The sequence below is a fragment of the Prunus mume genome, linkage group LG6, assembly GCF_029339155.1.
Source record: "Prunus mume cultivar Tortuosa linkage group LG6, ASM2933915v1, whole genome shotgun sequence".
In the NCBI taxonomy this organism is placed as follows: domain Eukaryota; kingdom Viridiplantae; phylum Streptophyta; class Magnoliopsida; order Rosales; family Rosaceae; genus Prunus; species Prunus mume.
This window is the reverse complement of record NC_142703.1, coordinates 4,248,732-4,260,771: the sequence shown is the minus strand read 5'-3', so window position 1 is coordinate 4,260,771 and position 12,040 is coordinate 4,248,732. Positions and strand designations below refer to the sequence as shown.

General features: G+C 37.5%; 1 long non-coding RNA gene and 1 pseudogene across 2 annotated transcripts; both read left to right on the top strand.

Moving 5' to 3' along the window:
• The first annotated feature begins 3,156 nt into the window (after nucleotides 1–3,156).
• LOC148915884 (uncharacterized) lies at nucleotides 3,157–4,295 on the top strand. The gene is made up of 2 exons (XR_016127712.1): nucleotides 3,157–3,199; nucleotides 4,006–4,295. It is a non-coding gene; the product is annotated as an uncharacterized LOC148915884 (long non-coding RNA).
• Nucleotides 4,296–8,222: 3,927 nt separating this feature from the next.
• On the top strand, nucleotides 8,223–11,781 carry LOC103342710 (disease resistance protein RPM1 pseudogene; annotated as a pseudogene). Its single transcript, XR_016128152.1, has 2 exons — nucleotides 8,223–11,254; nucleotides 11,510–11,781. The product of XR_016128152.1 is annotated as a disease resistance protein RPM1 pseudogene (transcript).
• The last annotated feature ends 259 nt before the right edge of the window (nucleotides 11,782–12,040 follow it).

Sequence of the window (12,040 nt, the reverse complement as noted above, 5' to 3'; positions counted from 1 at the left end):
ATAATACAACAATACAACAATACAAAGGATAATACAACAATACAACAATACAACATATGGCAAATGTGTTTAAATACGACCTAATGGTTTTCATCATTTAACCAATCCATATTGCTAGGTCCGTCGTCATGGAAAAGTTTTCTTCTCATCACATCCCTTCGTCTTAACTTCCAATAGGCTTTTGTTTCAGGAGACATATGGCTCGTATCCATGGCCATGATTTTCATCTCTCTATCATCCATGTCTTTTTCTTGTGCCTTCTACTGTTGAATAACATATGCTTCCTCTCGTGCCACGTCCATTTCATCTCTTTTCAAGTCTCTCTCAATTCTTAGTGAGATGTTCTTAGCTATTTGCTCCAATAATTGTACACATTCATTGGTCGAAGTGCCTCCTCTCTTGGCCTTTGCCGCCTTTCTACCAATAGGTGTCGGCGGACGTGGGAGTGGTGACTTCGTTTCCATTGGGAAGGCCAATGACGAATCGTGGAGCGGCGCCTCATTCAACACAACCGGCGGACCGGTAGGAATAATTTTGAATCTCGAACAATCCTTCACAACTTCCTAACATTGGAAATGCACAAAAAAAATTTTGCCTTGCCCCGTGGCCCCGAACCACATTTGTGCTTGTATGATCTATTAAAAATAAATAATTGGAAGTGCAAGAAAAAAAAAATATTATGCAAGAATAAAATTGATTATGCGAGAAAATATAGACAAATTGGAAATGCAAAAAGAAAAATAAAGATTATGCAAGAAAAAGAAATAGAATATGCAATAAAAAAAATTTACATTAAATTGATTAAAATGGCAATTATAGATATTCTACCTCATCGGATAGATTTTGACCGCTTCGAATGTTCTCCCTTACTTTTGTCAAGGCATTTCTCCATTCCCTAACTCTTTATTCAGAAGTTTCCATTTACTAGATAAGGCCATTTCGGTCCGAATGGAACCTGATCTTTGACAAAATTCTCCATGAATTTTGCTCCACGTATGATGGAACTTCATCTCATTGCTCGTGATAGGGTCATGACTAACGTTCACCCAAGACTGACACAACGCAATATCTTCCTGAGTTGACCACGAGCCTCCGGTTTCGACAGAAAGTAGTAGAAAAATGTGAGTGGAGAGTAAAAAATATTGGAAGGAGAAGAGTTTGTATGGAGAATTGGTGTGGAAAGTGAATAATGTGAGTGGAGCGTAAAAAATATTGGATGGAGAAGAAATTGTATGAAGATTTGGTGTGGATAGTAAATAAAATGGTTAGGTATTTATAGGGAAAAAATACAAAAAATTTTGGTATTTTTTTTAAAAAAAATTCAGAATTTTTTGATTTTTTAGCCAAAAAGCGGGACCGTCGGTTTGGAGAAAAACCCATCGGGCGTCCGTGTTGCGACACGTGGCACATGCCCGTTGGATTCATCATTGTGGCGTTAGCGGTGACATCAGCGCGTAAGTCAAATTTATCGTCGGCGTTAACAAGTGTAATTCACGCGCCAAGCGGTAAAAAATTTGAATTACCGTCTTTGAGGCGTCGACAGCGTCGCCCTCGGGCTAAAGCCCGTGCAAAACTTGCCCTTGGGCTTGCCCGAGCTAGTGGGACCCAACGCTGCCGGGCTTCTTCTCTCGCCGAAGGCGTTTGGGCTCGGTCGGGGCCTTTTGCCCAGTTTTGGATGCGCACTGGAGATGCTCTAAAAGGGACTTCAACCTTGACCCTCAAAGGAGGAAGGCTCATTCACAAACCACTACACCAAACTTAATTTTGTGATATTTATTCAGTTATACAAATAATCAATGATTTTATAAAAAAAATTTAAAAAAATCATTTCAACATATATTCACACAAAAACTGTAAATAAAAACAAAAACTGCCACAAAAATACAATGTAGATATCAATTATGTAAACACATACAAAAACAAAAAAACAAAAACAAAAACTAACTTTATACAAGCAAAAATTGCACTGTAGAGCATGGGAAAAAATAAACATGATGAAAGTACTAGGACGGAAATGGAAACTGCAATGCAGAAACTGAAACTATAATGCAGAGTCTAGGCAAAAATGCACCTACTAATAAGTGAGGAACTAAAAGTCACCGGGTCTATTTCTCCTTCTTCCTCGCGAGAGAGACCAGATTTTCTGGCTCTCTCTCTCTCTCCGCACACACTCATCTTCAAGCAACGATTTCGTCGCCATCCGAGACCCGTTTTGAGTGAAATTTGTTGCAAAAGTTTCGTATCGTTGTCCTCTACCTAACCCAGCTCAGCTCCGACGCCAGCCGCAGCGAAGCCACCGGAAAACTCGAAGGAAGTTGCGGTTTTGACAGAATTTTCCAAGCTTACGTTCTCCCTCGATTCTCCACCAAATCGGACGAGTGAGGTATGGTTTTCCAGCTATTTTTCGTAACTTAGCTGCTGGTTGGGTTAGATTTCAGAAATTTTAAGCGTAGAGTGTTCGTTTTCAACTTAAGTTTCAGCCGGTTTTGAGGGTAAGATTCCGGCCACTTCCGACCACTTTTTGGGGTAGGTCCAAGAACAAAAGTGGTTCCAAATTGGGTGTTTTATCTAAGTTAGGAGTTTGGGCCGGCGGTTTGGAGTTTTCCTGCCGCCGGAAATTTCTCAAGCAACCCAAATCGCGGCGTGTGGCGGCGCGTGGGCAGTCTGGTGGGGCAATTCTCAATTCCAGAATGATCCTAGTATTCTCACGAGTGTGTAGAAATTCACGGATCTCAATTCGGACGTCGTTTGAGTGTTAAGCGGACTTTTACATAGTATGCGTTATTCGGTTCAATAGTTTTGAACCGTTGGATCGTGATCACTTTAAAATATGTTAATCTAGACCTTGCCAGGATTGTGTAGGATTCGACGGATCATGAATCGGAGTCCCGGATACTCCGGAATCGCGAACCCTAGGGTTAAGGTTTTAGAATCGTCGATCGTGTGATCGTAACGAATCTAACCGTCTGATCAAAACCAGATTCATGGGACGAATGTCCTAGGATTAAAGGAACGTAATGTGGGCATCGGAATAACTTTTAATTGATGCACGCACTTCTAGAAGCCGGGGGTCAGGGTTTTATTTAAATATTTATACCGAGCAGTTTTATTAATATATTTATTCGTATTTGAATCGGGCATTCGGGCACCGATTGACCGCAGGAGGGACCTTCCACAGTCCAGCGAGCTCGGACCAACTGTGAGTGGACTCTTTGTTTTCATAAATGAATTTATTCAATTTAGTTTCAGTATTTGATCTTGAATAAGTTTTATTCAAAGAATAGTGTTTTATAAGTGAGACATGCTTTTAAATATTATGATTTGCATGCTGCCGAGTGGAATATCCTTTAGAGACACAGAAAAAGAGAATTTTAGCTAAACATCAGATAAATGGCAGCAGAGTCCAGCCTTAACAGAAATTCAGTTATTTATCAGATTTTTCAACAAACTTTGCTTATTACTATTATTATTATTTTCTAAGCCACCTTAGGTACCCAGATATACAGATGTTGCCTTCGGATATGATGATGTCTACGGACATCCAGGTTGCCTTTGATTTTATCGTTGCCTTCTGTTTAGTCGGCATGCTTGATTGCCCCACGAGTTCCTTGGTACCCGGACTCGTGCGGAGCGAGAATGCGAATCAGGTTGACTACGGTCCCCGAATCCTGCCAGTTTGCGGCTCGGGTTGACTCTGTGTCACCGAGACCTGCCAGGGGAATTGACGAATATCAGGAATTGATGGCAAACCAGGAATTGACGGAAATAGAGGGGTACACCTAAGTGGTAGTTTTAAACGGATTTTAATGCTTTACAAGATTAATGTTAACCATGAATGTGTTTAGTATATAATGCATAAATACATTGATTTCAGCATGTGTATGATAAAGGAAATGAGTTAGTTTTGTATAATTGTATTTTTACTGTGGGGTTAGTATGTTCTTACTTATTTTCTAAACTTTGTTTTTGGGGTCCACTCACCTTTTTAATGTTTTGCGCCCCCAGGCTGTAGACGTGCATCCGAGAGCCACCACAGGACATTCCCCGCTTCCCGCTCTTCCCCATTTTGATGTAGGGTTCCTTGGTTCACAACGGTTACCTCCTTTGTAATTAAACCTGTTTAGATGCTCTGAAATTGCCCTGGAACGTCTTTAACTGTTGGAACTTACTTATTTTTGTATACTGGCAGTTGGTGTATATATTTAAGTACTTGTTGACAGGTGTAAATTTTGGGAACGTTCAATTTACAGGGGAGACTTTGCCGAATTTTCGGTAGAAGTCAGGATTTAAAGGAATTAAGTTTTTAATCAAAAAGGGCAACCAAGTCAATTGTGTTCGGCAACTACAGGTGTCGATCACAAACAGGGTTCGGCTCAGATTCCAAAGTAGAATTTGGGTCGGGTCCTGTCATTTCTGAATTATTTGCCAACAATATATTAGATCTTCGCAAAAACAAAAGAAAAAAAATCTAGTCATATGAATGTTGCCAGAAACAATTTATGTCATCACCAATGGTTATTAGTTGTATTGGTCCAGAATCTAGATCTTTGGTGTGCTCCCAAGTTGTTTTAGGTAATCATTGTATCTCACAATTTTTTATTTTTATGTCATATGAATTTCAATTTACCCTTAAATTATCAAAGAATTTAAATAAAAATAATAATATTCGATCGTATTATCCAACAGAGCACCAAACACAGTATAATTTAGTTAGACTATTTATCCGAACAACACTAAATGCCTTATAATACTATAGATAAATAGTCAGTACTTGCTGGAACAGATTAATACTATCCAACAAAAAATTAGTCAATACAATCCGATGAACCAAACGAACCCTTAATTGTCTAAATTTCTTCTGATACGCCTCCTTTGGTCCGTCCGTTTGAAAGAAACAATGAGTTTCATTCAAGTTGCAATGAGTTTCATTCAAGTTGAACATTTCAAAAACAGGCCCATTATAAAGCCCAACAAAATAAGGCCTTAATAATAAGGGTTAATGGTCACTTAATGACATATCTAATATTTATTTTCCAAAATAACACTCATTCATATGCATCTTTTATCGGATTAATTGAATAGGTTTATATTAGATATATTTTTACAGTGATTAATATGGGGCTCAAATAATCTGTATTTTTATATTTAATCTATAAAATAATATATGCTCGAAAGGTTTACGCTTCAATGCCTCAAGGATTATGCCTCCCCTTGTGGGACAAAAAAAGGCCTTAAGAAGTTGCTTCTACTAAAATATATTTCATCCTTCCAATTATGGTTGGCTGGCTCGGTCGAACCCAAAATTTTTGGGTTTGGGCCAGGCTTTATTGGGTTTTTTCTTTTCTTGGGTTGGGTTGGGCCGAGGTTTGAAAGGGTACGGCCCAAGCCCACTCTTACTTAATTATTTTTATATTACTCAATTTACTTAAGTTTATAATGTAAATAAGAAAGTAATCCCAATTTGGATTCAATTAAAAATACTAGAAAATCAAATTCCCAACAAATCAAAATATGAAAATTCAATTATAATATAAGATACTGTTTATACCAATATTGATACCTCAATAAATCAATGTATACTTTATACTAAAATATCATAAAATCGTGTTTGATTATTTAATATGTAAGGAGTATAAACCGCCAAAAGTTCTTCTGTCCTAAATAACATCAGAGTTTAATAACAATGCAAGAAGGCAGGGGAACGGTGTAATCAGGAACAAAATGAAAATCCTGCCTACTCCATTTCCAAATAATTTAGCAAGAAGCAGGTAACAAAATGACCAAAGTGAATGAATATGGTTCTGTGGATTCTCTCTTTGATTAGGAGGAATCATTACCTGTAAACAAATTATTCTATATTCCAACATTATAATTTTCAGATTCTGAAAGTCTGTGAAATTGGATAACTCCAGTTGACTTTTGAAAATCCCAAGAGGTTCTAGAGGCAGAAACGAAGTAAGAAAATAGAACATGGCCGGCTTGAGCTGCTTCAAATTTGTGTTTTAACGCATTTTCAGAAGAAAATGTTCAGATAGTTTATTTATGGATCCCATATTTTTTTTTTTTTTGAGTTAATCGTTTTATTAGTTCCTGAACTTAAACCCGATTTGCATTTGAGTACCTCAATTTCCAAAATGGTTCCTGTGGTCCTTTAACTTCACTTTCGTTAGAACACATGGTTCTGCCGTCAATTCTTTTAACTTTTTCTGTTAAATACAGGGGCAAAATGGTATTTTTATACCATAGTAACAAATACCCGATCTTAATTGCAATCCAATAAAAAATTATAATAAATGGCAACAACGGCACTTAGCAAGGATGAAGACGTCATCATAGTTGCTCAGTCATGCAAATTCCTAATTGTTTTGAATTGAGAGAGAGAGAGAGAGAGAGAGAGAGAGAGAGGAGGGAAGGGGGTTGCCATTAGCTATGTCCTGCACAGATACACAACACAAGGAAATGACAAATCTCAAAAAACGAAGACACGGGGACACAACAATGAAAAAATAATAATTTATAATAATACTTAAATATATTTTAAAAAAATTAAAATATTGATGTTCATACTATAATTTCACAATACTATATGGTGAAATTTAAGCTTTCCAAATCTTTCAAAATGTAGTTTATTGATTTTATATGAATTATAATTGAATTAACACATTAATTGACCCTGAGTATGAGTTGACCCATGTCCAAAGAGTGGCTTGACCATTGATGGGGATTGTCCTGACCGTAGACATGACGTTGATCGTTGAACACGGGAGTCTGACACTCTGAAACTTGAGCTTAGTGGAGTGTCTATGCAACATAGGCCATGAGTGAGGTGGGGAGGGGTGTGTCATGGGTGGATGATAGGTTTATGGTTTTTTCTTTATTGTTTTTGTTTCCTTATTTTAATTTATGTAGACTTAACGGTGTTAAGTTATAGTTAATTATATGGATAGGTGCCAAAATTTAAAAATTGACATGTCATATCTTGAGTGGTTAGATTATTAGAATAGTTCAAATCTTGTGAAATGCAGGTAAATACACAGTCACTAAATGTAGAGGCTCAATATCCCGATGACGTTAACATTGATATAAAACAATGGAGCTGATTTTCTCACTCTCCCTTTCTCCACTTACACTCCCTTTTAATTTTTTAATATTTTTTAATCAAGTTTATTCTTTTTTGTTCTTTATCTTTCCTATTTTACCCTTATCTTGAATTAAGGTTTTGATAACTGAAATTAAGAAAATTTAATAGAAAAAAAAAAAGTCACAACGTCTTCTTCTCATTCATCGTGTCTTTTCCACTTCTCCTACCCAAAGCTACTCTCAGAGCAATTCATAAAATAGAACAATCCTTCTCCTACCCAAAGCAAATACTCTTTAATTTTTAGTGAAATGTTAGCTACGGATGAAGACCAAACATTAGAGTCCGAGTTGCCTAGACAAATATACAGTGTTAATTATTTTTTCCTTGATGAAAGGAAAAAGAATACTTAAAATGTAGTGCAAGTTGAAAAATTAAGTATAAAGAAAAAGAAAAAATATAAAAGTGAAGTAAAAAAAGAAATAAGGTAGGGTAATGGTAGAATAGGAAAGAGGAAGAACAAAAAAGAACAAAATTCATTAAAAATATTAAAAAAACAAAAAAAAGGTGCAAGTGGAGAAAACGATAGTGGAAAAATCAATTCCCTAAAACAAAATGTTAATTACCTATGTTGGAGCAGTTGTCCAAATATCGTCGTCTTATAAGTACCTACTGCCATTTGAAACAGCTGTAAACATGAAAGCAAATTCAGGAAAATAATAATAATAATAATAATAGTGGAATCATTACTTGTAGACGTATACATTACGACAAAAAGGGATAAAATAATTGAAGTTGCATCACGTACATTATGACAAAACAAAGAACCAGTTTCAAAGATTGAATCAGAAAATGAGCATCTAAATCTGCTAAAATGAAATAAACAATAGAGGAATCATTATTTGTCATAAATTAATGTACGCAACTTTCAATTATTTTGTCCCTTTTTGTTTTGCGCACTGACCACTTTAGGCTCTCTCCGTAAATCACGTTCACCTTTGGGAAAATTTCTTTGGTCCAAACGGGTAGTAATAATGCAAGAAGTTTTTTTTTAATGGACGGTTGTCCCATCTTGAATTGGACCTCTTTGTTCTCTTCTTCGAGAAATTATAAAGTAGTATGGTAGTCTCACATGATACTTGCCACTGAACACTTTAGAATTTGAGAGATGGAGTGGAGAGAGGAAAGAAAAACAGACATGAAAAAAAAAAAAAAAACAAAAAACAAAAGAGAGAGAGGGAGCTTCCACTGATGCAATTTCAAATCACTGAAATTTCTTGCACATTAATTGGAGGAGCTTCCACTGCCAGCTGAAATCATCACTTGATTCATTTGGCTCATCTTTCAACCTTTCCTGTATTCAAATTCGTTCTACCATTGTGAGCAACTAGTTTGGATACAAGGCCAGTTATGGCCTTGCCAACAGACCTCTTGATTGGCAAAATTGTGACCATTTTTGAGAACGAAGCATCCTCCATAGCTGGTGTTCGTGATGAAATTGATGACATCAAGCAGGAGCTTGTAAGCATGACGGCCTTCCTCAATGATGCTGAGGGCAAGAATGTACGCAGCGAAGGCGGGAGGACGTGGGTTGCAAGCGTCAGAGGCATGGCCTATGATGTTGAAGACATCATTGACGAGTTCATGTATCACATGTATAAGCGAGGATGTCATGATAGTCGATTTGCAAGGTGGTTCCACCAAACTATTCACATTCCACGGAATGTTTGGTTCAGACGTCAAATGTCAAAGAAGTTGCGGAAAATCTCAAGAATGATTAAAGCCATTCCGGATAGGAATCAGAGATATGGTGTCGGTGGATTAGAAGGAACAAGTAGTACTTGTGATGATGTTAGCAAATGGATGCGGAACCAAGCGGAATCTTCTCTTTTTATTAAGGAAGATGAGCTCGTGGGGATTGAAAGAAAGAAGCAACTATTGATCAATTGGTTGATGAATGGAAAGCAACAGCAAACGCTTCTCTCTGTGGTGGGGATGGGCGGATCAGGGAAGACGACTTTAGTTGCCAAGACCTTCAACGATGAAAGGGTCAAGAAACAATTCCACTGTTGTGCTTGGGTAACTATTTCACAAACTTATGTGATTGACGACTTGTTTAGAAGCTTGATTAAGGAATTCCACGAAGCAAACAAGGAAAAGATCCCTGCAGACATGAATTCCATGACATATAGAGAATTGCTACAGGTGCTGGTCAATTACTTGGAGTCTAAAAGGTACATGGTTGTATTGGATGATGTGTGGGATATCAAACTTTGGAAAGAAATTAGGATAGCACTCCCAAATACGCAGCTTGGAAGTCGAATCATGCTAACTACTCGAAAAGAAGACGTAGCATCCTCTTCTTTTGGAGCACAAAGTCATATTCACCACATTCAACTCCTCGAAATGAATGATGCTTGGGAGCTATTCAGCAGCAAAGCATTCTCAGCTTACCAGAATAACTGTTGTCCACCAGAACTTCAATCATTGGCTGAGGAACTTGTAGAGAAGTGTGGAGGCCTACCTCTGGCAATCGTGGCTTTAGGTGGTCTGATGTCCTCCAAGAAGCCATTCGAGTGGAAGCAAGTCTACAACAGCTTAAACTTGCATTTAACTATCCCGTTGTTAGAGCGAGTGGAGAACATCTTATTTCTTAGTTTTGATGATTTACCATACCCATTGAAGCACTGTTTTCTATACTGTTCCCTTTTCCCAGAAGACTATTTGATTCGAAGAAAGAGGCTCATTAGGTTGTGGATAGCTGAAGGGTTTATTCAAGATGAAAAAGGCGCCACACCAGAAGAAGTTGCTGAGAGCTATCTTATGCAGCTCATTTTCCGTAGCATGCTACATGTTGTTCAGAGGAATGAAAGTGGAAGGCCAAAAACATGTAAGATGCACGACCTTATGCGGAAGCTTGCTCTGTCTAAATCAGAAAAAGAAAAGTTCGGTGCTGTATATGATGGAAAAGAAGTTATGGAAGAAGTTCAAGTGCGCCGCTTGTCAACTCAAACCACTGGCGGAGAAATTAAACTAGGCACTGGTGTGGCACAACTTCGTTCTTTTCTTGTGTTTGTTAATGACGTGTCCTCGTCCTCTTCCTCGAATACATTGCCTACTGGATGCAAATTGTTGAGGGTGCTAGATTTGCAATATGTTCCAATTGATATACTGCCAAAAGAACTTGAGTACTTATTCAATTTAAGATACTTAAATTTAAGGGGAACTGCAGTTAAGAAGCTTCCTGAATCCATTGGAAAGCTCCGCAACCTTCAAACTTTGGATATCAGTGACTCAAAGATAGAGGTAGTTCCAAGTGGAATTGCCAAGTTGCAAAACCTGCGCCATCTAATTATGTATCGTCGCACTGAAGAGCATAGGGACTTCAGATATGTGAATGGGACAAGATCACCATCAAATGTATGTATGTTGAAGAAATTGGAAGTTTTGGCGTGTGTTGAATTAGAAGGAAACATTGTTAAACTTGTGGGGAATATGACCCAACTTAGAAGGATTGGAATTTCAAATGTAAAAGAAAGAGACGAGATGGACCTATGTGCCTCAATTCAAAAGATGAAGCAACTTCACTACTTGGGTCTAATATCAAGCGATGAAGAGGAAGTTCTTCAAACAAACGCACTATGCTCACCTCCTCCCCACCTTCAAACTCTTGTTTTGGTTGGCAAATTGGAAATTGTGCCACGTTGGTTCTTTTCACTCCAGAGCCTCACAAAATTGCAACTGCATTGGTCTAGAATTGAAGAAGATTTGCTACCTTACATTGAAGCACTGCCAAATCTGGGATATCTTGTACTTATTAATGCTTATGCTGGCAGAGAGTTATGCTTCAGCAGAGGCTTTGTAAAGCTTACGAAATTGGAATTGTGTACTTGCCCCTTATTGAACAAGGTAACTATAGAAAAAGGGGTGATGTCAAATCTCCAATCCTTAAGGCTTGATAACTGCCCAGAACTAAACACAACGCCACAGGGTCTTCAATACCTCACTAAACTAAAAGAATTGTCATTGGTGGTTGTACCAAAGGAACTTAAGGATTCCATACGAGAAGGAGGTGTGGATCGTGAAAAGGTACAACACATCCCTGAGATCTACCATATTTACGAAACGTCACTGGGGATGTGTCGTGAAAGCTTGTCCTAGTTGTTTTGGAAGGAGGTATGTAAAGTGTTTTTTTTTTGGCCGTCTCCTTTTTCCTTTTTCGTTTTTTTTATATGCCTAGAGTTCCTTAATCTTGCATAATATAAACTATTTTAGTACGAACTGTTGTCTTGTCATCCACAAGTTTGTTAAGGCCATGTATTTTTGTCCATGGACTAAATACTAGTCTGCAATAGTTAGTTTCGATAGCACAAGATTTTTGTATTGAAATTCTATTTGATTATCACTTTGCTTTTGTTGTTTGCCATGCAGAATCTAGTTCAAGACAGAAATATTTTACCCTGTTGCGCGTAGAAGAACCCTTGCTTCCTCGTGTGAGGCTACAAATTTTAATTATTTTCCATCACTATCTCAAGTTTTATTTGAAGCCATTTGATCATTAGTGAGTTTTGCTTTGAGAATATGGAATCTTATGTAATTTGATTCGTGAGTGTGTTTGCTATTTGATTATGTAATGTCTTAAGAGGCACTAATCAGGATCTAATGCTCAATTTTATTTTGAGAGTTTCCTACCCGTTAAATAACATCAGTAACAATGCACGGCAGGGCCAAGGTGAAATCAGGGAGAAAATGAAAAACCCTGCCTACTTCATTTCCAAATAATTTAGCAAAGCAGAGAACAAAATGAGCAAAGTGAATGAAAATGGTTCTGTGGATTCTCACTTTGCTTAGGCCCTCCATGGAGGAATCATCACTTGTAATCAAAGTTTTCCATATTTTTACATTATAAATTCCAGGTTCTGAGGAATCATCACTGGATAACTCCAGTTGACTTTTGAAAAT